Raw genomic sequence first — 27,179 nt, 5'->3', positions numbered from 1 at the left:
GCCCATGGGCTGTGTCCCGGGGTGACTGGCAGGAGAGCAAGGTCTACAGGGACCGTGGCTCACAAAGGCGTTGTCAGGGAGCACTACAGAGCCTCGCAGCAGCCCTGGGCATCCCCGTCGCATCACTGGGGAAACTGAGGCTATTGGAGGTCTTGGCCCCTCATTCAAGCTGCTGCTGAGGGAAGAGCTAGGGCTGGGAGTGTGGGTCCTTGGCTCCTAGGCCACCGCTTCTCCCGCAGGCCACCGTCTTCCCAGGTGGGCCGGGCTCGGCACTGGACTTGCCAGAAGTCACCGTCCAGCGCTTAGACCAGCAAAGGGCCCCAGAGGTGCTGAGGGGCAGACCGGCTCTTGGTGGGCGTGAAGGGCTCAGGCTCACCGCTCCTCAGGTGCGTTTTCCAGAACCCGCCCCCCGGGACGCTTGGCGACACATCTGCATTCACGAGCTGGGGGAGCGCAGCGTCCCTTGCGGGCTCTCAGCGGCCCGGTGCTCTGCTGATTCGGTCCACAGTCACCAGGCGCTGACACAGGCCAGGCTGCGTGCAGCAAAGCCTCAGGGACTTGCCGTCGGTGCACAGATACAGATGTCAGGCCCAGCTCCCAGGAGCCCGCGGGAACTCAGAGTTCCTTTGCTCTCCCCAGCCGCGTCCCCGGACCTCTCTGCCCATCACCCAACCACCCGCTGAGCACCCCAGAGCACATGGCAGGGAATGCTGTGCAGCCCCAGAATCTCTGCCCTTCCTCGACCTCGAACCCGCCCCCCATGCGTGCGTCTGTTTATTTGTATACCGTAACATGTCCTCACGTGATAAAACTCGGCATCAGAGGCCCCGCACTCCCCGCCCGGGGTGGGGGGACCGGGTCTGCTAACGAGTCAGGGAAGGGCACAGAGACCCTTCAAGCCAGGCCCCCCACAACCGTGAGCAGAGGAACGACGGGCGGAAGTCCCGCCGGAGTGTAAACGTGTGAACATGGAAGGAGCCAGGGGCCAAGAGCCAAAGTTGCATCGAGTCAGCCTGTTCTCCTGCCTCCAAAGACCCCCACACCCCTTGTGTGCCTCCCAGTGCGGGGAGCTAGGATTTGACGGCCCAGGCCATCAGCTCCCTAGCAGGATGCGTGTGGAGGGCCGAGGCATTCCTACAAGGCCAGAATGGCCTGGGACCAGTACAGAAGCCCCCACAGAAAAGCCCCAGACAAAACGTGTGGGGGAGACTGGTCAGCTGGGGTAAAGTGAGGCTAGTGGGATGGGGTAGGGCGCCCCCCTAAGCACTATGGGCTGTGGGGTCATGGGCTCCAGAGGGCCTGAGTTTGCCATCAGTGCCAAGGTGGTGGGGGCCGGTGGGGGCCCAACTGCAGCTGGGCCCCGGCCCAAGGAGACCAGACTTGCCAAAATTTGGAAATCCTGGCTGGGAGTAGAGGCACAAGATAGGGTGGAGCTTTGGGCCCGGAAATGTGGTTTTGCTGGCGGCGAGAGAGAGCCTGGGGTCGCGGGGTCAGACCCAGGCAGGATGCAGAGACAGGGTTCTAACGGGGATGCCCTGAGATGTCAGCCTAGGCACGGAATGGGGTGGGGAGTGCCGTCAGCGAGCCCCCACTGCCCCCAAATCCCCGGGGTTAGAAGCACTTTGCAGACGCTGAGACAGAATGCAGAGTGGTCTTTCTTGAACTGCCGTGTGGGGCGTAGGGCGGGAGCGGCAATGCTCGGTTTCCCGCCCTGCCCCAAGGAGCAGGGGGAGCCTGCAGGGGACGTGGATCCGGACACCGTCTCCCAGAACTTTGAACCTGGATCCAGTCCATACCGGAAGGGCCGTTGAGAGGCGTTCTCGCGTCCCAGTCCCACTCACTCAGACAGTCTTCATCCCGGAGCCACTTTGCCCCCACGTGGGGCGTCCCTCCCGGTGGCGTCTGTGATGTGGCGTAATGATGTCTTTTTTTTCCAAACAACTTGACTGAGGTATAATCGACATACAATAAACTTCACACAGTCAAGTTGTACAATACTATACGTTTTGACGTACGTGTCCCCTCGTGAAACCATCACCAGGTTCAAGATGACGCATCCATCGCCCCAAAGGATTCCTGAGTTCCCGTGACCCCCACCTCCTGCTCTCCCCACCCCCGTTTCCTTAGCAACCATTCCTCAGCTTCCTGCTACTCCTGTAGTTTGCATTTTCAGGAGTTTTACATAAACGGGGAATCATACCGTCTGGGCTCTTTTTTTTTGGTTTGGTTCCTTTGACTCAGAGTCATTGCTTTGAGATTTGCGCATACGGATCGTTCCTCTGTATTTACGAGTGACGCTCCATGGCTTGGCTGGGCCACAGTCTGCTTAACCAGTCGCCCGCTGATGGGCATCGGACGGAACCCACTTCCGGGTGCTAAAGAAACGCGCTGCAAATTGTTTGCACTCAAGTCTCTGTGTGGACGTATGTGTTTGTTTCTCTTGGATAAATACTCAGAAGGGGAATGGCTGGGTCACATGGTAGATAAAGAAATGTGTAACTTTTTTAAGTTTATTTTTGAGAGAGAGAGAGAGAGAGAGAGAGCGCGCGCGCATGGGCAGGGGAGGGGCAGAGAAAGAGGGAGAGACACAGAACTCGAAGAGGGCTCCAGGCTCCGTGCTGTCAGCACAGATCCCGATGCAGGGCTCAAACCCGCAAACTGTGAGATCATGACCTGAGCCGAAGCCGGACGCTCAACCAACTGAGCCACCCAGGTGCCCCTAAGTGTGTAACTTTTTAAGAAACTGCAAAGGGGTCTTCCAAAGCGGCTGCACCGGTTTGCACTCCCCCGGCGGTGTGGTCCAGCTTTCCACTGTCATCGGTCCCACAGGTGTGCAATGATGTGTCCTTGGGGTTCTAATCTGCGTCTCTTATGACTCAGGATGTTGAGTATCTATCCATGTGCTTATTGGCCGCCAGCACATCTTCGTCGAGAAGCCAGAACTAGAACGTTGTGGGGAACACACGGGGTGGGGGAGGCGTCTCTTGTCCTCCCCTGTCTTCGTCCCCCCCACCCCCACCTCCTGACAGCTCCAAAAGGGGAACTACATTTGAGGTCCTGGAGGCGATTGAGCACGGAGCACTGGTTTCTGGGGTGTCTCCCGGTGCCCTCCGGCCCTTCGGCTGAGGGAGGCCCTGCAGTGCTCCCTCTCGAGCGGTGGGCCGGCTGTACTGACCCGGATGGAGGCCGCACAGTCTGAAGGCTTCCAGCAGAGCTCAGAGACACGCAGGTGCAGGCTGCTCGGGGCCCCTTTCAGGGTAAAGCCTCCATGGGGAGCGTGGTGGTGGAACAGCGGTCCCGGTCCCCAGAAGCAGCCCTGGCGTGTCCTTGACCGCAGCTCCTAAAGGAAGCCAGGCAGCACCCTTCCTGGGGTCAGGGCCACCTGGGGTGGTGCTGGGGCCCAAAGTTCTGCCATTAGGAATAAAATAATGTTTGTTAAGTCCTCGTCAAGGACAGGAGCGCTGAGCCCCTCGCAAACCCCGGCCAGATCTAAAAGAGGGAAGGGCTTCAAAGGGCCGGGGGCGCTGCGGCTCAGCACAGCTACCCACGGAATCCGTTTTCATGCAGGCCTTTTCAAGGCCGGTGACAGAAGTCCCCCTCAGCATTCAGGGGAGCCACAGGACGCTGCCACTTTTATAGGTCAGAAAACAGTGAGGCAGCGGCGGCCGTCAGGGCCCACCCGACAGCCGAGTTGAAGTAGCAGGTCACGCGCCGCGCCGGTGATCGCACACTTAGGGGTGGGTCCCCGGATGCAGGCTGGATGCAGGGGTCCCGGGGCGCGGGTCTCCACTTCTCCCCCTCGTTCACGGGGCCCCTTTCCCGGCGCGGCGGGTCGTACCCGCCCACCTGCGGCCCTCACACCCACCCGCACCCGCGCACACCCTCCCGCTCCGATGACCGGGGACCACCTGCGCCGGAGACCCGGCCGGAAAACCCAGGCGGCGTCCTGATTGGCCTGGCTTGGGTCACATGACCTTTCTTAAACCAATCACTGTGGCCTGGAGAACGGGAAGCTCGGACTGGCCAGGGCTGGGCCACGTGGGCGCAACCCCTGCCTGGAGAGGGCGTGTCCTCGTGGCTCGGGAAACCGGAAGCTCCGTGGGGGGCACGTGAGCAGAGAAGCCCCGCCCTCGGCGGACAGCGTAGGAGGAGAGGCCGGCGGCGGGACCGGGGGAGACACACCGCACGGGACACGGGGGTCCTGCCTTCCCTGCTGGGGGGTCTCTCTGCAGGTCAGCCCACCAGCCGCCCCAGGGCACGGGAGGGGGGACCTGGCGAGCGCTGCCCCCCCCCCCCCGAGCCAGAGGGCGGGCCCCCTGGGGGCCCGGTGCGTCCGAGCAGCCATTGCCGGCGGTCACCAGCTGGGTCACCAGCTGGTCACCAGCTGGGGTGGGGTGGCGGGGGCCGCGTCCCCACGGGGAGGAGGGGGGCGGGGCTCTCCGGTGGGGCGGCTGCAGGAACGGGTCTCAGAGGCCACAGCTGGCGGGCTCCGTGCTGCCCTTACCCCACTGCTTCCCTGCAGAAGGGGACAGGCCGGGGGCGGCGCCGGCCGGGTCACCCTCCAGAGGGAGCAGTGGCCATACTCCACGGTGCGCTGGCTTTGGGGCGATTCACACGCTTTCTCTCCAGCCCGAGGTTCTCCCCGTAATGAGAAGCTCCCCGACTCCACGGAGCTCTGGATTCCAGCCGCCCCCGAGAACCCATTAAGCGCCTTCTTCAGGATCGCCTTTAGTGCTTTTTTCTGAGTTATTAAGCTGAGGAGTTCCCTGCAAGGAGCTTTCGGGGACACAAGGGAGAGGGAAGGCAGTTCGGTTCTCTGTGTGTCTTTCATGGCACTGCCTTTTCCTGACTCCTCTCCCGAAGCTCAGGGCCAGGGGATTTTCAAAGAGGGAGTAGGATCCGCCCTGGGGCTGGAGACAGCTTCTCCTCCGGAAGGATCCCCCCTCGAGCCTCCCCAGATGCATGCCTCCCGGAAAGGTGGAAAAAGCAGCAGCTGCGGAGGAAGCTGATTTCTAGATTCCTCCTGGTGGGAGTTCTCCTCAGATCCCTGAGCAGAAACCATGCCAGCCAGGATGGGTGTCATCCTCTAGAGCCACCTGCCCCTGGCCTCACAGCCCTCCATGCATGGGCCCCCAGCCTTCATTTCCCCAGAAACTGACTACCTGGACCCAGCTCGCTGCTAGTCTAGACTCACCGCCCACTCTTCGGTGGCCTGTCTCCGTGTCACAGTGTTTTGGTGTGAATACTCTGGTTCACTTGAAATTCCTGGGGGAAAACACATACTCAGCATCTGGAGCCCCCCTGCCATCCCCACGGAGGACACGGGGCTTAGCACCCGTCCTGTCGGCTCAGGCTGCCATAGCAGAGCACCACAGACCACGTGGCTTCAGCAACAGAGTCATTTGCTCAGAGTCCTGGAGGCTGGAAGGGCTGGTTTCCTCCAAGGCGTCTCTCCCTGGCTTGCAAATGACCTTCTCCCTGGTTGGGGGCACCCCTGCTGTCTTTCTAGACTCTCAGTTTCCTCTTCTCGTGAGGACACGTGAGGCTGTTAGGATGGGCCCTCCCCCAAATACAGTCAGGTGCAGAGGTGCTGAGGGTAGGGCTTCAACTTGGTTTCAGTGGGGCAGGGGGCAGGGTGGGGACACACCATCCGACCCATGACGGCAGCCCAATAAAAGATGATGTTGTGGGCCATTTTCATCAGTTACAGCCAAGAGTGTTTGATGCGAGGTGGGAGGGCAGCACTCCTTGATGATGGTAGTGGTACTCAGCAGCTACCGAGAAAGTTCCAGAAGCATCCTACCATCAAGGAAGGAAAATGGTACATCTGGCCAACCAAGGAACCAAGCACCACCACGTGGGGTTTCTTTGATCCTGTTCGGCAGATGTGGGGCAGAGTAGAGAGGCATGTTTCTGTCCAGGTAATTAAGGAGGGACTTCAAAAGCTTTAGAAGCTGGAGGCTTTCTGTTCAATTATTCAGACTGATGCATCCAAAGGTCTCTGAACAGGAAATAGGGAAGAGATTGCTAAGTAGTTATGATGAAGAGTAAATGAATTACTTGTCAGTAGTGCACATGGGATCTCGGAGCACCGTGTGAGCTGGTGTCTCGCCAGGTACGTGCTGTCCATGAGCGCTGGTGCGGGAGGGGTGGGTGGGAAAGGAGGCCCAGTCTCTCGGAATGCCAGTCATTTCTTCCTTTTCCAAGATCGGTGACCACCTGTGTCTTTGTCAGGTGTGATTACACACTTCAGCGTGAGTCTGAGAGTCTTGGCATTCAGGCCGTGGGGGCCACCCCCCCCCCCAGGGCACCTGAGTGCATAGTCACTGTCCTGGGACGCCGTTGCATCTCCACTCCCATTTGGGGTCAGCACCCGTGAGAAGCAAGGTAGTGTGGATTAAAAGCAGGGAAGTTTGAGATTGTCTCAGTAAGAATAGTGCCCCAAAATGGGTGATTGTGGAAATTTCAGGAGGGGTCATAGGGCTTATTGTGGTACTTCTCATCACTTTTGTTTATGTTTGAGATTTTCCATAAAAAAAGAAACTTAAAATTATAAAAGAAAAAAATGCCTCCTTCTGTTCATGGCCATGATGGGAAAACAGAGCCTGGACTTGCCTTCCACAGGAAACGACCAAAACTCAGACAAAATGTGTGAAACGAGGCCTTGTTTTGACCGTGAAAGATGCAAACACACAAGACAAGCCCTATGACTGCCCCGGCGTCCCGCGCTGAGTGTCCAGGAGCGAGAAGCCCGGCGCAGGCTGGAAGGATACTCAGGTAGAGGTGGGGCTGAGAGCCCAGGGGCCCACGGCAGCCACCGTTTGCAGAACAGAGTGCCAGAGAGGAAGTAGCTGCACGGAGGGAGTCAGCAAAGCTCCGACCAGCACACTCATTGGTGAAAAGCCAGAGAAAGCATCACCCAAAGGGTTATCGAGCTCACGCGAGATAAAGAGGCAGGGCCTCTTCCTACCCACCAAACTGGAAGAAGAAAAAAAAAAACAGAAAATTCATGCAGCATTGGGAAGGTACTCAGGAGGGTCCTGCCTTCACACTGGAGAGTAATCAGCCCTAAACTAATCATGTCTCTGTTCTCACCTAACAAATCTTAAAACCAAGACCTGAAACATCAGGCCCTTTCCAGGTCACTTAGCTGCACGCAAAACAAAACTCAGGAATGTTTATAAGAACACAAAAATATTCAGCACCCCAGCAAAGTGGAATTTGCAGTGTGTGGCATCCACTCAGAGATTCCCAGGTGTGCAAAGAAGCAGAAAACACAACCCATGGGAGAAAAATCAATTGGTCAAAGCTGACCAGGGATTGACACAGTTGTTAGAATTAGCAGAGAAGGATATTAAAGAATCATAACTATATTCCATAGGATAATAGTGACAGGGGAAAAAATTAAAATTCTCTGGACTGTACACTTAAAAATTATTAAGATGGCAAATTTTATGTTGTATTTCCCCACAAATTTTTTTTTAAATTTTAAAACTCAATTTAAACTTCCAGAGATGAAAACTACAATGTCTGAAATGAAAAATACACAGCATGGGATTAATGACAGATCCGACATTGCAGAAGGAAAGGACAGTGAATGCAAAGAAGTAATGCTAGAGACTATCCCAAGGGTGACACAGAGAGAAAAAGGAACCATCATTTTTAAGGAAGTAAAACAATCGAGCACCAGTGCACTATGGGTCAGCTTCATGTCAGTATAAGTTCCTGGAGTGGAGGTGCTCATGTGGGGAGAAAGACAGAAAAAATATTTAAATAATGATAAAAATGTTTCAAAGCTGCAAGTGAACTGTGAACTCACAGATTGAGCAAACTCAAGACCCCCTGGGGAAAAAAGTCCACCAACACACATAGTTTTCCAATTGCTCAAAACCAGTGACAAAGATAAAAATCCTTAAAAAGCCAGCAGAGTGGGGAAAGATGCATTCCCTACAAAGAACAAAGACAAGAATGACAGCAGATCCAGCATTAGAAACAGCGCAAGTGAGAAGTCACAGAGATGCGTCTTTAAAGCACTAACGGAGGAGGAAAACAGAGCTACTTCAAAAACAAAGGTAAAACAAAGACTTCTAAAAAACGCAAAAGCTAAAAGGCTTCATCACTGGCGGCCTGCACTTTAAGAAACATCGAACGAAGGACTTCCTTCAGGTACAAGGAGAATGACACTGGATGGAAATACTCAGAGGAAGGAAGGCACCAGAAATGGCAACAGCAAGACTATGTAAAGAAATGTGCTTACTATTTAAATCCCTTTAAAAGTCATTGGCTTAAAAAAATTTTTTAAGAAATAAAAGTCATTGGCTTTAAACAGAAATAATAACAATGTAGTTTGGGGCTTATGACACAGGGAAAGGTAATATGTAGGGCCACTGCTAAAGTAACCAAACAAAAAATTATAGCTAATAAGGTGACACAGGAGATAAAATGGAATCATAAAAATATTCAGCCCAAAAGAAGGTAGGAAAAGAGGGAAAGAAAGGGAGACAAAATACATATGGGGCAAATAAAAAATAGAAGATTGAAGTTAACCCTAACCATATCAATAATCACATTAAACGTAAATGGTGCAAACACGCCCCAGGTAAAAGGCAGAATTATCAGGTTAGATGACAAGCAGGATGCCTCCAAGGGGCACACCTTAACTATTAAGACACAGGTATGTTAAAAAGCAAGAGTGTGGTAAGGCTATACCAAAAGAAAAGAAAGCCAAAAGAAAACTTTAGTGGGCATATTAGTATCAAAGCAGGTTTCATAATAAAGGATGTTAACAGAATACCTTAAACTTATGAGTAAGGAACACAATGATTTGGGGTGACACCTAAATCCTCACGGCTGATGTGAGACGAATTTTTGAGTGGGTAAAGGTCATCCCTAAGGTGACCTGCCTGCTTTGCAGGATGCCTGGAAGTCCCACTCTGCCTGTTCCCCCTTTGATTACTGAAAGGATAGACAAGTGCACATGTAAAAAATGAGGTTGGGAAGGTGCTTGCTTTCTATAAGTAAGTGCCTTAACTGTGAAGGGTTTTTGGACCTGAGGTTGGCAACTCCCACAGCACCCCACCTCAAAAAAAAAAATAATAATAATGTTAGCAGAGTTTAAGAATGTAATTTCGTAATGATAAAAGAGTCCATTCTGTAGAAGGACATAAGAACCATAAACGTGTACGCATCTCATAACAGAGCTTCAAAATACATGAAGCAAAAATTGGTAGACCTGTAAAGAGAAATAGATCCACAATTATAATCAGCTATTTCAATAGCCAATAGAGCGAGCACACAGAAAATCAGTAAGGATGTAGGAAATTGGAACAACGCTCTCAACCAATTTGGCCTAATTGACATCTATAGAACTCTGTGCTTTCTTTTCGAAAGCACTTGGAACAGTCCTCGAGATAAACCGTACTCTGGGTCATAAAACAGGTGTCAATAAACTCAAAAGTATTCAAGTCATACAAATTTGTTCCCTAGTAGAATTGTATTAGGAACCGATAAGAGAAAGATCTCAGGAAAATCCCCCCAAATGCTTATAAACTAAATAATGCTGCTCTAAGTAATTCATGGGTCAAAGTAAGAATCAAATGGGAAATTAGGTAGTGTTTGAGTTGAATGAAAATGAAAACACAACCCACCAACGTGTGTAGGGCACCACAAAAGTAGTCCTTAAGGGAAATTCATAGGACTGAATGCCTCCATTAGAAAAGAAAGTGCTCAAATCAGTGACCTCAGCTTCCACTCAGAAGCTAGAAGAAAAAGAGCAAATTAAACCCAACATAAGGAGAAAAAGGGAAATGGTGAAGATCACAGCAATCGATGAAATAGAAAATAGAACAATAATAGGGGATATAATGACACCTAAAGCCGGTTCTTTGAAAACAGCAGTAAAATTGATAAACTTCTAGCCAAGCTTATCCGGGAATAAAAGGGGGGTGTGGCGGACACAACCTCCCATAGCAGAAATGAGAGCCAGGACATCGCTACCAATCCTTTCTCCAGCAGATTCCCTTTGTGTCTGTCAGAAACCAGCTGTTCACATATGCACGCAGGTCTGGTTCTGAGCTGTCTCTTCTGTTCCATCATCGACTGTCTTGATTACGGTGTCTTCAAAATAAGTCTTGAAATAGATCGGGTCAGTCCTCCAGTTTTGTTCTTCTTTTCCAAAAACTTTTTGGGGGCTCCTGGATGGCTCAGTTGGTTGAACACCCAACTCTTGATTTCAGCTCAGGTCATGATCCCGCGGTTGTGGGATCGAGCCCCCCATCAGGCTCCACATGTAGCATCGAGCCTGCTTAAGATTCTTTCTCTCGGGGCCCTCGGGTAGCTCAACCAGTTAAGCGTCTGACTCTTGGTTCAGCTCAGGTCACGACCTCATGGTTTGTGAGTTCGAGCCCCGCATCAGGCTCTACACTGCCAACCCAGAGACAGCTTGGCAGCTTGGGATTCTCTCTCCCTCTCCCCCTCCCCCACTCGTGTTCTCTCTGAATAAATAAACTTTAAAAAAATCAAAGATTCTCTCTCTCTCTCTCTCTCTCTGCCCCCTCCCCCTTTCACACATGCTCTCTCTCTAAAATAAATAAATACATAAAATGTTTACAAAATACCTTTTGGCTATCCAAGGGAGCTTGCATTTCCATATGAATTTAGCAGTCAGCTCGTCATTTTCTATAAAGAGCCTGCCGGGATCACACTGAGCCCGTCCACTGAGGAGCGTGGACAGCTGTACCCAGCCATCACGGAGCATCTGCTGCAAAGCCACAGGGAATCTCTCCATTGCGTTGGCTCGTCTGCGTCTCTCAATGGTGTTTTGAGGTTTCCCCTGTACAGGTCTCCCCAGTCTTTTGCCAAATTTATCCCTAACTTTTTCATACTTTTTTAAGATATCGTAAAGGCATTTAGATTTTTCTGCTCACGGTGGTCTGTTGCTGTTACGCAGAATTACAAGGGAGCGGGGGCAGTGGTCTCCACGAGGATGCTGTCCGTTCCAGTCCACTTGGTGGGCAACCCCAGCGTGGGAGTGGCCCAAGGACGGCCATTCTGCCTCAAGGCTCTTTCTCTGTCACACCTGTCTGTTGTTTGGGCAGCAGTGGGGTGGGCAAGGGGCGCTCTCTTCCATTTTGGGGAGACGTCGAGCTGGCACGTCTTTTCCGGAGGAAACTCATCACTTCCTACTAAGGCACTAAATGCCAGTACCCTTTGCCCCCGCCTCCGCACTTCCGGGACTGTCCCCTCCAGTTCTGCTGGCCCAGGTGGAAGCTCGTGGAAACCACCCACGCAGCCCCAGGAGGGCGTCAGTCCAATAAGACACAGAGTGTCCACGCAGGGCTGTGCAGTGGAGCTGTTGCAAAGACGAGGCGGCCCTGGTGTCCTGCGAGGGGACGACTGCCAAGCAAATGGCTCTAAGCGCAAAGAGCCACAAGCAGAGCAGCGGCCGAACGCATTACTCTCGGCGTAAGAAAAAGAGGTGCCGTGTGCGGGAGCTCTTTGTGCTCACTTTTTCTGTGAACTTAAAACTGATTTAAAGGAGCGCCTGGGTGGCTCGGTTGGTTAAGCGTCCAAACTCTCGATCTCGGCTCAGGTCGTGGTCTCGCAGTGGTGTGTAAGTTCGAGCCCCACGTCAGGCTCAGAGCTGGCCGTGCAGAGCCTGCTTGGGGTTCTCTCTCTCTCTCTGCCTCTCCCCTGCCTGCTCCCTTGTCTCTCTTGCTCTCAAAATAAAGGAATAAACTGATTTAAAAGATAGAGCCCTTTAAATTTAAGGGAAAAACACGAGAGGGACAGACGCACCGAGGAGGCCAAGTTTGGTGGAGGGGTTGTGTGTCTGTGTCAGTTTCTTCTCACGTCCTCCACGAAACCAGGTGCCTCCTTGTTGATCTCGTGTCTCTCTGTTCAGCTCTTTCTCGGGACAGTGGTAGACGAGCCGTGTCCCGTTTGGCTCGGTTGCCCCGTGCCTGGCACAGAGCCTCTCTCTCAGCAGATCTTCAGAGGTCTCCAGGGGTCAGAGCCGTGGGCTACATTCTTTCTGGAATGTTCTCGTGGAGCCACCCCGCATCCCTCGAGGGGGGCACTGACACGTCCACCTGTTACAGATGAGGCGACCAAGGCACAGGGAGGGTAAGTCATTTGGTTAAGGTTGTGCGGCTGAAGGTAGAGGGCTGGGATTTGCACCCAGGCCATCCAGCTCGAGGCTGAGCCCTGAACGCCGGCCCAGCCAGCATCTCTGTGGCGGTGACAGGCACCCACTGTGCGGGGCTGGGCACGTGTACAGGGCGAGCCTGATGCCGGCTCACGGGGGGAGCCCGTGGCACCGAGCCGCCAGCCCAGGTGTGCGGTGAGGAGTCTACGCTTGGCCGACAGCCGCGCCCCCACAGTGAGTGCCAGAGGGAGTGGACCCAGGGTTCCCCTCCCGCTTTCGCCTTGTTCCAGGTGGCATTTCGGTTTCTGTGCTTAAAAGACGAAGGATAGTCAGACTTTCTGGTGGCATTTATTCTCCACTGGCATTTAAGATACTCGCCAAGACTGTCATTTTGAAGGGGGAAAACGTTCAAATAGTAGCAGTGACTCAGACCGGGACTCGGCCCCCTCGTCTGGCTCGGCCCCCTCGGAGTCACTGGGGATCTCAGCACCGGGGGGGCCTCTGCTCCAGGAGAGCCAGGCCGAGTGGGGCCTTCTGCTTGTCTTTAGGGGCTATGAGAGCGGGGTGGCCAAGCGCGGGGTCTCGGGGGCGTGAGCGTGAAAACCGTGAGCCTGCCCTCACCCTCCGTGCTACTGGCCTGGCCTCTCTGTGTAGAGCTTGAGGGGCCTCCTGGCACCACGTCCGGCCTCGAAGCCAGGGCTGCTCACTGGACCCCGGGCTCCTTCGTCTCTGCTCCGCCATGGAACATGCTTCCAGAAGTATCCACGTGGAGCCCCTAGGCTCTCAGCCTCTCCTTTCAGGCTTAGCAGCAGGGACTTCAGGGTGGACGGGCCTGGGTTTAACCCTTACCTGGAGACTTACTACTATATGGTAGTATGTTTGTGTGCTTTTTGTCTGTAATTCACACAAGCCTGAGACCAGTCGGTGGCTCTGTCCCCAGCCCCAGGGACAGACCTGCATGCAGGAGGCACTCGGTAAACGGAGAGTGATGAGTAAAGCTTTTGGTGTGATGCCTGGTAATGTAATGAGCCCTTGAGATATGGAAGCTGTTAGGTCCTTATGAGTCATAGCAGCAGGTGCCAAGATGTTTATGGTCGTGGCTTTGTCAAAACATGACCAGGTCCCACAGGCGTGTCTATAACGGCTGTATTCATCATTGCCAAAACGTGGAAGCACCCTCGAACAAACCGTGGTCCATCCATTCAACTCAATATTATGCGGCTATAAAAGGAAATGAGCCCACAGGCCACAGAAAGACCCACGTAAGAGGAACCCACAAATGCATACTGCTTTGTGAAGGAAGCCAATCTGAACGAGCGAGGATCCCAACTATATGACATTCTGGGAAGGGCAAAACCGTGGAGACGGTAAAAAGATCCGTGGTTGTCAGGGCGGGGGTGGCGGGGGGAGAGGGCTGGACAGGTGGAGCACGGGGCAGTTTTAGGGCAGTGAAACTGTCGTGTGCCACTGTAATGTCGGATACGTGGCAAAACCTATAGAAAGTACGTGAAGCGTGAGCCCTGTGGGCTTCAGTTCATGAGAACATAATCAGGATTGGCTCATCACCTGTGGCAAACGTAACACGCCAGTCAGCGCAAGGTGTGGATAATAGGAGGGAAGGGGTGTGTGGGAATTTGCTGTAGTATCCGCTCAATTTTTCTGTCTGTAAACCTAAAACTGTTCCAAAATAGAAAGTCTCAGAATAAAGTCCGATCGGGCACTTACAGCCGAAGGTCTTATAGCCAAGAGTGGGAGTCTCAGGGAACCCGTCACCCAGAGAGTACAGAAGGGAAGGGGCTCCAGAACCTTCTGTGGATCCGCACAGTAGTTACCATGACCTTGGAGCCTGCGTGGGGAGGACTCCCTCCGGACGCCGCCGGGGACGAGGCCCCGGGAAGAGTGTGAGATGCCCAGCAGCGGCTGGCAGGTTGGGGAGGTGGGTGTCTAATCAGGAGGATGTCACGGGGGGATGGAGACTTGGCGTTTTCTCCTCCTCGTGCACCTGTGGGGAGGCGCCTGTGGACCCGGGAGTTCCTGGCACACAAGCACGGGCCACCGCTGTCATCTGCCTCCACCCCAGAGCGGTCATTTTGCAGCTGTCACCCACACCGGGCACTTCCTGCAGCCAGTGGGCAACCTCTCAATGGCCACCCGCGCTGTTTCGGGCTGTCCTTCCCTTGACTCGAGCTACGACTTCCCTACCACACACGGGCTCGCAGCCTCTTGTACGGCACGCAGCTCGACACCACGGCCCCGGTGCCCGTGCCCTGCACGCAGGCTCACGCGTGTGCCTGAGCTCTGGCCACGGAATGGGAGGGTGGCCTGTTCTAAACCCCCACGAGCCACCTCCGCACCCTCCATCCACCCTGCGCCTGGATGTAGATGAGCCCAAACCCGTAAGCTCCATGTTGAAAAGGGCAGCGCCCAGGACCCTGAATCGCCCCCCCGGAAGCCAGCTGCCATTTCTCGGGACTTTGCCTGGAAGAGAAGGAACTTCCTGTGAGACTGAGCTCTCATTCGTTAGGGGCATTGGTTCTGGAAGCCGGCTGAAGGAACGTAGGGATGTATCACACATCCTGACTTTGAACCCCACGTAACCCACCTAATCACTTGAAACCCAAGAGTGTACAGGTAAAGGGGACCTTTGAGAGCCCGGGTCAACCCTCTCGCTTCCCCAGATCGGGGTCTTGTCAAAGATTACAAAGTCATTTGCAGAAGGACTGGAGCATCTGGGGTTCTGACCCTGGCTCCCTGCCCCTCACCACCCGTCACGTGGGCATGACCTCCGCCAACAACGAGTCAGGAGAGGAGTCTGGGCCAGCAGCTGGGAAGGGAGCGTATTGTTGGAGACTGTCATGGGCTGAGTTGGGTCCCCAGAATTCATATGTTGGAGCCTTGACCCCTACCAGCTCAGAATGTGATCTGAGGCCATCTGGAGATGGGGCCTTGGAGGAGGTGATTAAGGTAAAGTGAGGTCACTAGGGGAGGGTCCGATCCAGAGTGCAGGGGGTCCTTGTAAGAAGAGGGGATTAGAACTCAGACATGCACGGAGTGACGACCCCGTGGGGCCACTGGGAGAGGACGTCCGTCCACATACAAGGAGAGAGGCCTCAGGAGGACCCGGCCCCGCCCACGCCTGGACCTCGGGCTCCGGCCTCCAGGACTGGGAGACAATCCATCCTGTGGTGCGAGCCCCGACTATGGGACTGTGTTGTGCTGCCAGAGCGAACTCACACAGAGATTGTTGGAACTGAGTCCAAGGAGAGGTCAGATAGACCCCAGCTCACCGTCTGCACGAACACCCTCATGTGTTAGAGAAACACTGCATTCCCGCTGGACTGGGCTGGCCCTGCGCATATTACATTATGGGGCGTCTGTTCTCTGGGCACTGCTCCAGGAGAGGACCTTTGGGCCACAGGTTTAATTAACAGCAGGATGAGCCCAAGGTGACCCACTGTCTGCCCAAGCTCAGCCTCTCCCCACGTGGGACCGGGTGGAAAGTAGCAAGCAGCCTTCCGGATGAGAGCCTGGGGGCCGGTGCCGCAGAAATGAGGCATCCCATCCCCTTTGAGAGTTAATCGTTTGCTTTGGGGATTAATTTTTCAGTTGTTGGCTTTGAGTTAAAGCACTCAGTAAATTACTCGTCGTGATGTGGGACATGTATGAGCTAAATGGAGCTATAAATCTCCCAAGCTTGGTGTTAAAGCCTGAGCCTCAACCCACGCTCCCTCCAGGAGGGGCCCACACGTGCTCTCGGCTGGGAGACCGGCCGATCCGTGATGCCTTCTCAGGGCTCCCCTGGGCCAGGACCCAGGGCAGACCTCCTGCGGCCTGGCCCGGGCCAGAAAAGATCCCAGCGGGTTCTACTGGATCCCCTCCTCCCTGGAAGGGCCAGCTCACTGCCCCCTTGTCTGTGCGTCTTTCCCGGCCAGAAAGACCGTGCCCTTGAAAGGCCCTCAGTGTCCCCATCACTGCCCCATCTTTGCCCTCCCACCCTCACATATCCTGGTCATGTTATCCTTCAAAACCAAAGTCAAGGCCCGCCTCCTCAAGGACCCCCTGCAGTCTCCCTTTCATTGGGCTTCTAGTGGCTACCTGTGAGCTCAGAAGCCACGTGGGAGTATCTCGGTGCTCTTCAGGTTTGCATGCCGTCCCCAGGAAAGCGCGCGGACCCTGGGAGGGAAGAAGCCCACGCACCCTCGGTACCCCTCCGTGTCTTAAGCTGGGAAGGTGCACAGCACAAGTGTGGCGAGTGGGTGGGGGGTCCCTCAGGGTCGCCCCGCCAGCCTCCAGCCTCCAGGCAGCACCGACTCGGGGGCCCCAGGCCAGTGTTCCTATGTGTTCACGCTTTCAGCGGGAGAATTCAGAGTTCCGCCACGCCAGGGGTCGGGTGGAAGACAGAAGGTGACGTGTCCCCAGTAGGGGCCACGTGCCCCTGTGGCTCACAGGTGATGCAGGGAGGGAAGGGTCCACGTCTCCACTCTGATGGCACGGGTTCACTTTATCGCATGGTCATAAAACCGTGGCCCTATTCCTGCTGGGCTCTGGGGAGGGTATTGAGTACGGAAAACCCCGAGTCAGTGTAAAAAAAATAATAACATATATGGAACCCAAGCAACGGGGCCAAAACCATGGTCTTTGGTACCCAAATGATAAAGGTGGGGAGAGTTACACTGTGGAGACACGATTCCTATCCTATCACCCGGATGTTTCAGACCAAAGTCAGGTACAATAGCTGGGTGGATTATGAGTCTTCGGGAATGGCGTCCACAAATTTAAGACAGGAGGCCATGCCAACCTCCCGCCGCCGACCTGCGTTCTTCAGGGTCGGCCTGGCCATCTGGTGGGGGTGGGAGAGGCTGAGGATGACCATATGAGTGGGTGTGAACCAGACTCCTGCTTAGGGAGCCGAGTGGGGATGTGGGGTCCGTGCACTTGAGAACATCAACGAAGGCAGAGGCAGGCGGCCTCGGGAGGGGAGGGCTGAGCCCCCCGGGAAGCGAGGTATTTGGAGACACAGTGAATGTCCTCGGAGACCGAGGTCTGGGAGGGTGGGGGCAGGAGGGGGAGCTGGCTTTCGAGGCCTCTCCTCCACCCACCCCAGGCCCTCTGGGACCCTCCCAGACCGCACCACCCTTCCCAGGGTCCTGTGGCACACGGACTGGTGTCCACACGCATGTGCTTATGGCACTGAGTGGCTGATCCCTCTCTCCTTCACTGTCCACAGATGTTCCCGGGCACCCCCACCCTTCCGGGTCCTGCCTACGACGTCCCTGACCGATGGGGGTGGGTCATGGGGGCACAGGTGCCAGGACTCGCGTTTGTAGCCCCTCCAGGGTTCAGGCCGGCGTCCGAGCGCCCGAGTCGACCCAGGTGCCCAGGACAGAAGGAGGTGTGCTTTTCTGCACCTGCTGGGCTTGCCCCGAGGGTCCCCGGAGCCAGTCTTCCTTGTGGGGCCTCTTTCCCCGGGATTCTCCGGGGCCACGGAGTCTCTGCGACACCAGCAAGGCCTCCTCCAATGCTCAGCGCTGTCCCGCAGCCACGCTGGGCCCTGGACAGCCGCACAGGGACCCCGCTGCTGGGCTGGGGTCCCTCTCGGGGAGGGGCGATGGAGCAGCCAGCCCAGCCCTGTCCCCCCCGACCCCGCAGCCAGGCCACACGGCCCCTCCTAGTGGTGCTCCTGGGAACACATGAGCCCCTCCTAGAACCCCCACCCCGTGCCATTTCGACTAAGGGAGGCCCGAGACCCTCTCCCGCAGGGAGGGTGGGCCAGAGCAGGTGGCTCCGCGCAGCGGCTCGTGGCCACCACAGGCGGGAGGGACGGGGGGGGGGGGGGGGATCCTTAGCCTTTGGCAAACGCTGCCTTTCCGGTCACTGATGCCCGTTTTCTCTACGCCTTGCTGGGTCCTTCCTCTAAACACAGCCAGCATTTCCACCCTTGGCTGCCCGTCGCGTGAGCCTCCACTCGGGCGAGTGACGGCGTGAATGCCGCTGGGGACAGATGATACTCTTGTATCTTCCTATTTGCGATTTTGTGGACCTGTGTTCCGGGGTCTCGGTGGGCAGACAGACGGCCAGTACGGTCTCACGGATATAATCTGCAGGCGCCATCAGGAGGTGGCTGAGGGGTGGATCGGGGCTCCTCTGTCTGCAGACGCATCCCCGCTGGGGTGCCGTCCCGGGCCATCAGGTGCCCAGTGTTAGGCTGTACCCACGGAGGGGGTGCGCACGATGGCGGGCTTGGTGTGCGAAGCCGAAGGAAGTAGCAGGAAGGAGCGGGGCTCTGGCGTTCCCCGGCCACTCCCCCCAGAGCCGCCGTGCCTGCCCCACCTGTGTGTCGAGGCCCTAAACCGGGTCGGGGCCCCTTGAGGGCTCGCTGGTCTGAAGTCTGGGCCGAGAAGTTCCGTAAGCCAGACCGTGGCCCCCGACCCCTGCGGGCAGGTGTGGGTGTTAGCACGTCGGGCCGTCTCTTGGTGCACGGAGGCACCTGGGGTTTGCTTCCTGGGGCGGCCGCCTCAGAGCGCCACCCACTGTGTGGCTAACACACAAATTTGTTCTCCCACGGCCTGGAGGCCGGAAGTCCAAAATCAAGGCGTGGGCAGGGCTGTGCTCCCTTGAAGGTGCGAGGGGAGGGTCCTTCTGCCGCCTTCAGCTTCTGGAGCTCCAGGCGCCCCTGGGCTGGTGGCCGTGTCCCTCCTGGCTCCGCCTCTGTCTTCACGGCCCCTCCCCTGGAGGTGGGTCCAGATCTCCCCCGTTTTAGAAGAGACACATCATTGGATTAGGGCTTTTCCTGATGACCCCGGCTTAACTGAATCACGTCTGCAGAGACCCTGTTTCCAAATAAGGTCACATTCACAGGTTCCAGGAGTTAGAATGTGGACACATCCTTTTAGGGGAGCACCGTTCAACCCACAGTGACCCCTGATCCCAGCACACACAAGCCTCCCCTGCAGACCACACCCCGAGCCCTCGACGACCTGCCTGAGACTCGGTGCCCTCCCTCAGGGACAGGGACACATGTGCAAACGGGCATTGCAAAGAGTGGGCTTCCAAAGCAGGACCCAAGGACAGCCTCCTGGTGCCCAGCCACCCCACCCCCCGGCCCCACCAAGTGCTGTCGTGAGAGGGGGGTTCGGCAGCCAGGAGGGCAAGGCCAGGGAAGTGGGCGGAAGGAAGGAGGCAGGACACAGGCCGGGGGTCCTGGAAGCAGAACCCCCCCACACACAGACCTGGAATGAGGGGTGGTCCCAGGAGGAAGGGAGGTTTGGCAACCGATTGCTAGAAAGGGTTGTGTGTCCCTATCTGCGTCTAAGGCTTTGTTCAGGAAGATTGTCGTTTTATGTGAAAATCCGGAGCAGCGATTTCAGACGGGAAGCCCGAGTGGTGAGGGCACCCCCCCCCGCCCCCGCCGCCATCCGCTGGAGGGAGGGTCGCCCGAGAGGACGGGGGTCCAGGAACATCTGACCAGGGATGGCGCACACGGGGCTCCCGGGACCGGGCCCCGAGGAGGCTCCCGCCGGCCGTGCTGCAGGGGGGACCCTGGCAGGAGGCACCGGCATTTCCAGCTCTGGCCTGAGCTGATAATGAATTTGTCTTCACTCTGTCGCCACGGAGCTCAGACCTGGGTTTCCAGGGACTTGACTGCAGCTTCTGAACTATTTGCATGTGATCGTGGGCTTCCAGCATCACGGGGACCCAGGATCCCTGCCACAGAGGAATTCGCGCTCGGAAACCAGCTGCACTCAGTCTTCTAAGTCATTTCTGCAAACTGGGAGTTATTTTTCTTTTCCAAGTGGCTCCGGCCCTCCCTGAAGCCTGAGAAGTAAGGGTAATTCTCAGACACCCGCTCCAGCCAGGCCCACGTGCCAGTGGTGGGCGTAGAACGGGCAGGGGCGGGATTCCGCCCAGAAGGTCGGCAGCTAGAGGGCGCGGGGAGAAGCCCAGGGCGGGTGGGAGCGTGCACACCGCGTGCAAGCAGGGCAGCAAGCCCACCGCCGAGGTCCTGGGCCCGCAAGGTCCGCACGCCCCCTGAAGGAGTGCAGGGAGGGGCTCGTGCTAGAAGAAAGACCGCAGCGAGCAGGGCATCGGGGCAGCCGAGAGCCGTGGCATGATAAATACAAATAAATAGGCTGTTAATAAGCATCAGCTCCTGGCCCTGAGTCCCTAAACCCCTTGGAACTTACTGTCTCTTGTTCGCCAGTGAGATGGCTCACGGGGGACCCAAGACAGCTTCAGGATGGGTGGCCACCGGCGTAAGAAGGGATCTTACGATGAGACCGGAGTAAGAAGGGATCTTACGATGAGAGGGTCAGAGCTGTCAGCCCCGCCCCCATACCCACCCCCCAGTGGGAGCTGGCAAGGGGGAAGGGAGTCCGGTGATCCGGACAGCGGGGCCGGGAGAGATTGGGGTTGGAGGACCCGCAGAGGCGCCAGGAGATCCGGCGCCCCCCCTACTCCGCCCCTCGCGTCTCTTCCGTCGGGCAGCTCCGGAGCCGTACCCTTGATAATAAAGTGATGAGCATAAGGAAAGCACTTTCCTGAGTTTTGTGAGATGTCCTAGCAAATTACCCAACTGGAAAAGGAGATCATGGGAACCCCCGGTTCATAGCCGGGCAGGGTGGGTCACAGTACGCGTGGCCTGGACTTTGGATGGCACAAATGGAGAGGAGCCGCCACGCAGGACCGAGCCCCCGCCGCATGGGTCCGCGCCGACCAGAACGGACGGTGGGTCCCCCAGCTGGCGTGGGAGACCGGAGAGTCGGTGTTGGAATGACATACTTGCTGTCAAACACACACGCACACACACACACACACACACACAGAACAACAAATGCTCACTGTTTATTGAGCACCTGTCACGTGCCAGGCACCGTGCTAACGGGGTACAAGCGCGACCCCATCTAATCACACCGACAGCCCTGAGAAGTCAACCCAGTCGCTAGGCTGTGCTCAGGTGGGGAAACTGAGGCACGGAGGTCGGACTCCGGTTCCTGCAGTGAGCTTAAGGTAGATGCCCTCACAGGAGAGGGGCAGCGAGCGGAGGCTGCGGGCAAGCGGAGGCCGGACCACCCGACGCACAAGTGGGGGTCGGGCAGCGGGCTCGCCAGCTCATGAGGAGGAGACGCGCACCTACGGAAGCTGACTGGCCACGCCGGGCGGACCTAGACCAGCCAGACCAGTGGCCCAGACAGTGCGCTCAGCAGCTGCGGAAGCCGCGTCCATGCATGTCTCAGGCGGAAAGAGATGTGGCCGCCGTGCAGGGGCCGTGGTCACCCACCGAGAACCAGTACGGTCCAGGGGCGTGCACTCGGGCTCTGCTTGCCCTGGGCAAGCCCCCGGCCCCACCGCCCCTGCGGCGCCCCTGACTTTGCTCTCCTTGGCGTCCATTGGCTCTGAAGGTCGCCGTCCCCGAAGGGCTCCTGGACGGGCACGTGGACAGTGGAGCCCGAGCCGGAGACTCGCCCGTGGGGGTGCCACAAGCTCCCCTCACCTTGCACCTTGCGGGGTCCCTTCTTGACTCAGAATCCGGGCAGGGTCTTGGGGTGGCCCCTGACGCATTCACTCCTTTGTTGCCCGACAAGCTAAGGGCAGGTCGACATTGCCCTTCCCCGTGGCGGTGAGACAGGACTCCAGGTCATGGGGGCGGATGGCGGGGCTTCCTACCTGCTTTTCTCTCCCATTGAAAGCAACAGCCAAGCCACTGCAGAGTGGTGGCCCTGCTCCCGGTCCCAGGACCGCCCTGACCCAGGGGCTCCCCCCTGCCCTTGCTCTGCCGAGGGCCCCTCCTGGCTCGCAGACGGCCGCCTCTGGCTGTGCGCCCGTGTGGCACAGAGAGAGCCAGCCCTCCGGTGTCTCTTCGTGCAAGGGCGCCAGTCCCGTCAGGCGGGGACCGCTCCCCCGTGACCTCACCTGACCCTCCCTACCTCCCAAAGGCCCCACCCCCGAATACCATCCCACTGGGGGTCAGGCTGGAACATCAGAATTTGGAGGAGGGGGTCACGAACGTTCAGACCATAACAAACGGCAGTCGTTACCGGTTGGCACAGGAAGGTCCCGCAAGTGAGAAGCCCACCTTCGGGGGCCCCTTTTACCGTCACGCAGCTCTGAGCGGGGGACTGGGATCGCCCCGTGTTACAGATGAGGACACCGAGGCGTGGGACTGTATCACGGCCTCTCTGCTGGCCGTGGGGAGCAGGGGTTTGAACCTGGGCACCCCACGCCTGGAAGAGGTGCAGAGGGGTGGGTGGCGAGGCCAGATCTCCCGACGGGCTTGTTTCTTGCCCTTTCAGGGAGCTGTCTGGCCAAACAGACACTTGCTGGCCAGTCGCCTTCCGGCGACACCAAACTGGGCACGTGGCTCTCTGGTGCCTTTCCCAAACAGGGTGCCCTCTGAACTAATAGTCGGCCAGCCGGCACCCCGCTGGGACGGTCGTGGGTTCTGGTCGCCCGCCAGCCCCCCACCGCCCCCCCGTCCCGTCCGCCAGCCTGGCACCCGTTACCGGAATGGATTGGCCGGCCATCCTCGGGCGCTCCCGGGGAAGCCCGGTCAGCGTCTCGGCTCCCCCGGCACCCAGAGCGCGGTCCGCACGCTGACGGGGCCGTGAGGGTCAGGAGCCCTGCGGGACCGAGGCCCCGGAGGCAGGGCTGAGTGCCGACTGCGCCAGCCTCCGGAGCTGCTTGCTGCCACGCGGGGCCCCCAGCCGGGCGCTTCAGACAACGGGAGCTTCTTCTCTCCCAGCTCTGGAGCCAGGCCGACTGTGAGATCAAGGCGTCCGCGGGGCCCAGCCCCCTCCAGAGGCTCTGCAGGAGGACCCGGCCTCGCTCCCTCTGACCCCCGAAGGCTCGTGTGTCCTCACACGGCTCCTCCCTGTGTGTCTTCTCCTACCTGTCAGGTGAATAGGGCCCCCCCAGGTCATCCGGGACGAGCTCATCGTGAGATCTTGAACGTTACCGCATCCGCGAAGACCCCATTTCCAGATAAGGTCACAGCCGCAGGTCACAGGGCTTAGGACGCGGACATACCCTTTAGCAGACCACCGTTCAACTCCCTGCCTAGCGGGGTTCGTCATCTCCCCGCCCCCGCCTCTCCCCTCGGACGAGGCATACGGTCGGCGCTCAGAATCGCCCGGCAGGCCGCTGTGACGCGCCCGGGGACTCAGTGGCCCTTGCGCAGAGGAGCTGGATGGATCCTGGGCGGTAAATCCCTTCTAGGCACCGTCGGCAGGGCGCACGACAGCCTGTCCTCACTGCCGGTCCCTCCCGCCGAGGCCGCCCTCGGCACAGTGACGGCTGGGGCCAGACCGTCCCCCCTTGTGGGGCTCGGGCGCACCGTGGGAGGTCGGTCCAGCTGTGACAACCAAAATGCCTCCAGACCTGGCTCCATGGCTCTGGGGTGAAGGCACGATCACCCGCCGAAAACCACCGCCTGGGACTACAAACCGGTCCCAGAGCCTCGCTCCGGCCGCCAGCGCCCGCCAGCCCGGGGCGCCTCTCGGGCCTCGCCCGCCGCGCCCTGCAGAACCGGGCGTCGGCTGACCCGGGCCCACCGCCCGCCCCCTGGAGCGCAGAGCTGGCCGGGTCGGGAGGGCGCCCTGTGGAGCCGCCAGGCCGACCTCCTCAGCCTCCCACCCGCCCGCTTTCGGGTTTTGTTTCTTACGAAGCCGAGGACGGTCGGTCTGGGACGAGAGGGTGTCGATCGTGCCCTTCGCCCTCGGCCGATGGAGCAGGAGACGCGGAGGCTGCGGTCCGGCTGAGTGGAGAGAGAGATGCCCTCGGATGAAGAGGAACCCCGATGGCGGGCGGGCGGGCACCAAACAAAATGCGGTCGGTCCACGCGCTGGAATGGTACTCGGCCCTTAAAAGGAAGGGGACGCTCGCACCTGCTGCAGCAGGACGGACCCGAAGGCGGGACGCTGAGGGACACGGGCCAGACACGCGGGGACGCGTGCCGCACCCTCCCGCTTCCGCGAGGGCCCGACGGGAGTCACACACGTGGACAGAGAGCGGGACGGTGGGCGCCGCGGCGGGGGGAGGGCGTGTGCGCTGACGTTCACGGGGCTTCAGTCTGGGAAGACGGACCGCCCCGGATTTCCGTCTCACCGCCACGTGGACGTACGTAACGCCACAGAGCGACGCATCCGAACGTGGCGGGAGCGGTCCATGCCGTGTTACACGCCTTTTGCCGCCACTCAAAATAAAAGATCACCGGGCCGGCCCCGAGGTGCCTCCGGAGGGGTGACCCAGAACGTCTGGACGTCTCTGCCGTGTTCGCTTTTCCTCCTGGTACCAATCACGAGGCCACGGCTCCCGGCCGCCGGACGCACGCCGGACACCGCGGTGGGCACCTCGCCCGGGTTCTCACGTGGGCGCACCGCGGCCCTGTAACGGGGCGTTCGGACCGGCATCGTCCTGCTCGCCCTGACCTCGCAGAAGAGGGTGCGGTGCTCGGTCTGGAAGCGGCGGGATGGGCCCCGACTCCGTTCCTCCCCCGGGACCCCCTGGCTGGCCTCACTCTCGTCCTCGCCAAGACGGACGAGACCCGCCCGCCCTCGCAGGGAGGCCTGGGAGACGAGCCTGTCTGCCTCCTCACTCTTGTGAGCTGAATTACGTCCCCCCGAATTCGTACATCGAAGTCCTAACCCCTCCGGGCCTCAGAACGTGACCTTATTTGGAATTAGGGTCTCCACAGATGTGAGTGGTTAAGATGGGGTCTTCCCGGGGTGGGGGGGGGGGGCCTCGGTCCGGTGACCAGTGTTCCTGTAAAAAAGGGAGCTTGGACCCAGGCGGGCAGGCAGGGAGACACCGTGTGAACGTGGGAGCAGAGATGGGGGGAGGGGCCCCGCAGATGGTCAGCAAACCGCCAGAAGTGGGGGGAGGGCCCGGAACAGACTCCGCCTCGGCCCCCAGCAGGAGCCAGCTCTGCCGGCACCTTGATTTGGGACGCCCGGCCTGCAGACCGAGACGGCACGTTTCTGTGTGTTTCGTGACGGTGGCCGAGGACGTGGCCGCGGGAAGCCCGGACCCCCCACGGGAAACCGGCCTACGGGGTCAGGGCTCCGGCGGGCGCTGTGGTCCCACGTTCTGTGCTCCGAGCCCTCAGGTGTGCCCTGGGTGGCGCTGTCCTCCCCGTGAGCCATGCCGTCAGCACTGGGTGTAGAACAAGGGGGCACGGGCCCCAAGGACGAGACGGGCCTGTCCTGCCAGCTCAGGGCTTTTGTGGCACCAGCTGGCTGGCTCGGGAACTTCCTCGCCGACGGGCTCCTCTGGACCTATGGACCAGTGATTCTCTGCGGGGGACGGGGGGCCCTGAGCCGGCGCCCAGGGTGGTCCCCACGCTCGGACACATGGCCACTCGTGTCCCCGTCGTGAGCTCTGCCTTTCTGCTCCAGAGTTGGGCTTTTCCCTGGAGGCTGGCTGTGCCCAGGGGGCTTGTTCTGACTCAGGGCCATCTGGTCTCATCCCCAAGGGGCCCCTCCGTCGTCCCCGGAACACAAGTGACCTGGCTTCCCGCTTCCCCATTTGTTTCTGGCTCTAGAAATGTCACCCCGGGGGCGCCTGGGTGGCTCAGTCAGTTAAGCGTCCAACCCTTGAATGGTCTCGCAGTTCGTGAGATCAAGCCCCACGTTGGGCTCTGTGCTGACAGCACAGGGCCCGCTCGGGATTCTCGCTCCCTCGCTCTCTGCCCCTCCCCTGTCTCCCTCTCCCTCTCTCTCCCAAAATAAATAAACTTAAAATGTTTTTAACGAAAAGGAAAGTCCCCCAGCTTCCTCTTTCTGTCCCGACTCGGCACTGACCAAGGCCAGGGCACTGATCATCTTAGAGGACAGCAGGGAGCCACCTCCTTAGCATCGGCTCAGGGCCAGGACGGCTCCCCCAGAAGCCACTCTCCCTTTGCCCCATCCTGAGCCTGGCACAGAGGCCCCACGTGCCATCCAGAAGGGGCCCCGGTGGGCGGCTTTGCTCCCCTTGGCGTCCTGGGCTCAGCCCCTCGGGACGAAGCTCAGGTAACCACCGAGCTGCCCAGCGAAGGAACAGAGGACGTCTGGAGGGTGCACGTACCCAGGGGCCCCGTGGGGCCGGTGGGCCGTGTGTGGGTGGTGCGCCCCCCCCCCCCACTCTCCCACATTCGTGGACCCTGCTCTCCTGATGCTGGACCAGGACCAGGTGGCTGAGTGGGGGTTGGGTTTCACGCAGTCCAATTTTTGGACACCCTGTCAGGGGGTCCCGGAGCCCCCCATCTACCTGTAAACGCACGGTCCAGCCGGGCAGGTGACCGACCTGGGTGCCCCGAGCAGTGGCTCCTGGGCGCAGGGCCGAGGACGGCCGCCCAGCCCTGCACCCACCCGGTCCCTGCCACCAAGGCGCCCCTGGGGACGGAGGCAAGGCCGGCCACGCAGCATCAGCAGCAGGAGTGTGTGCGTGTTCCGGGGTGGCCGCCGCAAAGCACCACGAGCCAGGGGGCTTGGAACGACACAAATTTATTCTCCCTGGAAGCCGCAAGTCCCAACGCAGTTATCACGGGGCTGAAATCAGGGTGTGAGCAGGGCCGCGCCCCGCCCCCCCACCCAGGCTCCTACCCGCCTCGTCCGGGGCTCCAGGCCTGCGTTCCTGGCTGCTGGCCGTGTCCCTCTGGTCTCTGCCTCCGCCTTCACGTGGCCTCCCCGCTCCGTGCGTTCTCCCCTCCGCTGTCTCAGGGGCACCTGTCTTGGGACCCCAGGCCCGCCCTAAATCCAGGGTCATCGCATCTTGAGATCCTTATCTTAGTTACATCTGCAAAGACCATCCTTCCAAATACGGTCACATTCACAGGTGTCTAGGGTTCGGGCACGGACATGGCTTTCGGCGGGACACCAAGCCCTCCTTGGTCCATCAGGCCTAAATTCTGGGTGTCGTCGGGAGACCAGACCCCCACAGGGGCTCCCCTGGAGGGAGGGGCGCTCAGGGAACAGGTGGGGCACACTCTGCCGGCTGGGGGAGGAGAGATCCGGGCTCAGAAGCCGGCACCACTTTCGTCCCCTGGACCCTGGACGACTGC

At 58.5% G+C, this 27,179-nt stretch overlaps 1 protein-coding gene and 1 non-coding gene across 2 annotated transcripts in view; both read left to right on the top strand.

The window, feature by feature from the left end:
- The window catches only part of SHANK2 (SH3 and multiple ankyrin repeat domains 2), a 490,643-nt gene that overhangs the window by 414,754 nt on the left and 48,710 nt on the right, over positions 1-27,179 (top strand). The window lies entirely within an intron of this gene.
- LOC122231648 lies at positions 8,791-8,940 on the top strand. Its single transcript, XR_006208895.1, has one exon. It is a non-coding gene; the product is annotated as a U12 minor spliceosomal RNA (small nuclear RNA).

This window comes from Panthera tigris, chromosome D1 (genome assembly GCF_018350195.1).
Source record: "Panthera tigris isolate Pti1 chromosome D1, P.tigris_Pti1_mat1.1, whole genome shotgun sequence".
NCBI classification, from domain to species: domain Eukaryota; kingdom Metazoa; phylum Chordata; class Mammalia; order Carnivora; family Felidae; genus Panthera; species Panthera tigris.
The sequence above is the reverse complement of the archived record's forward strand: the minus strand, read 5'-3'. Positions and strand labels throughout refer to the sequence as shown.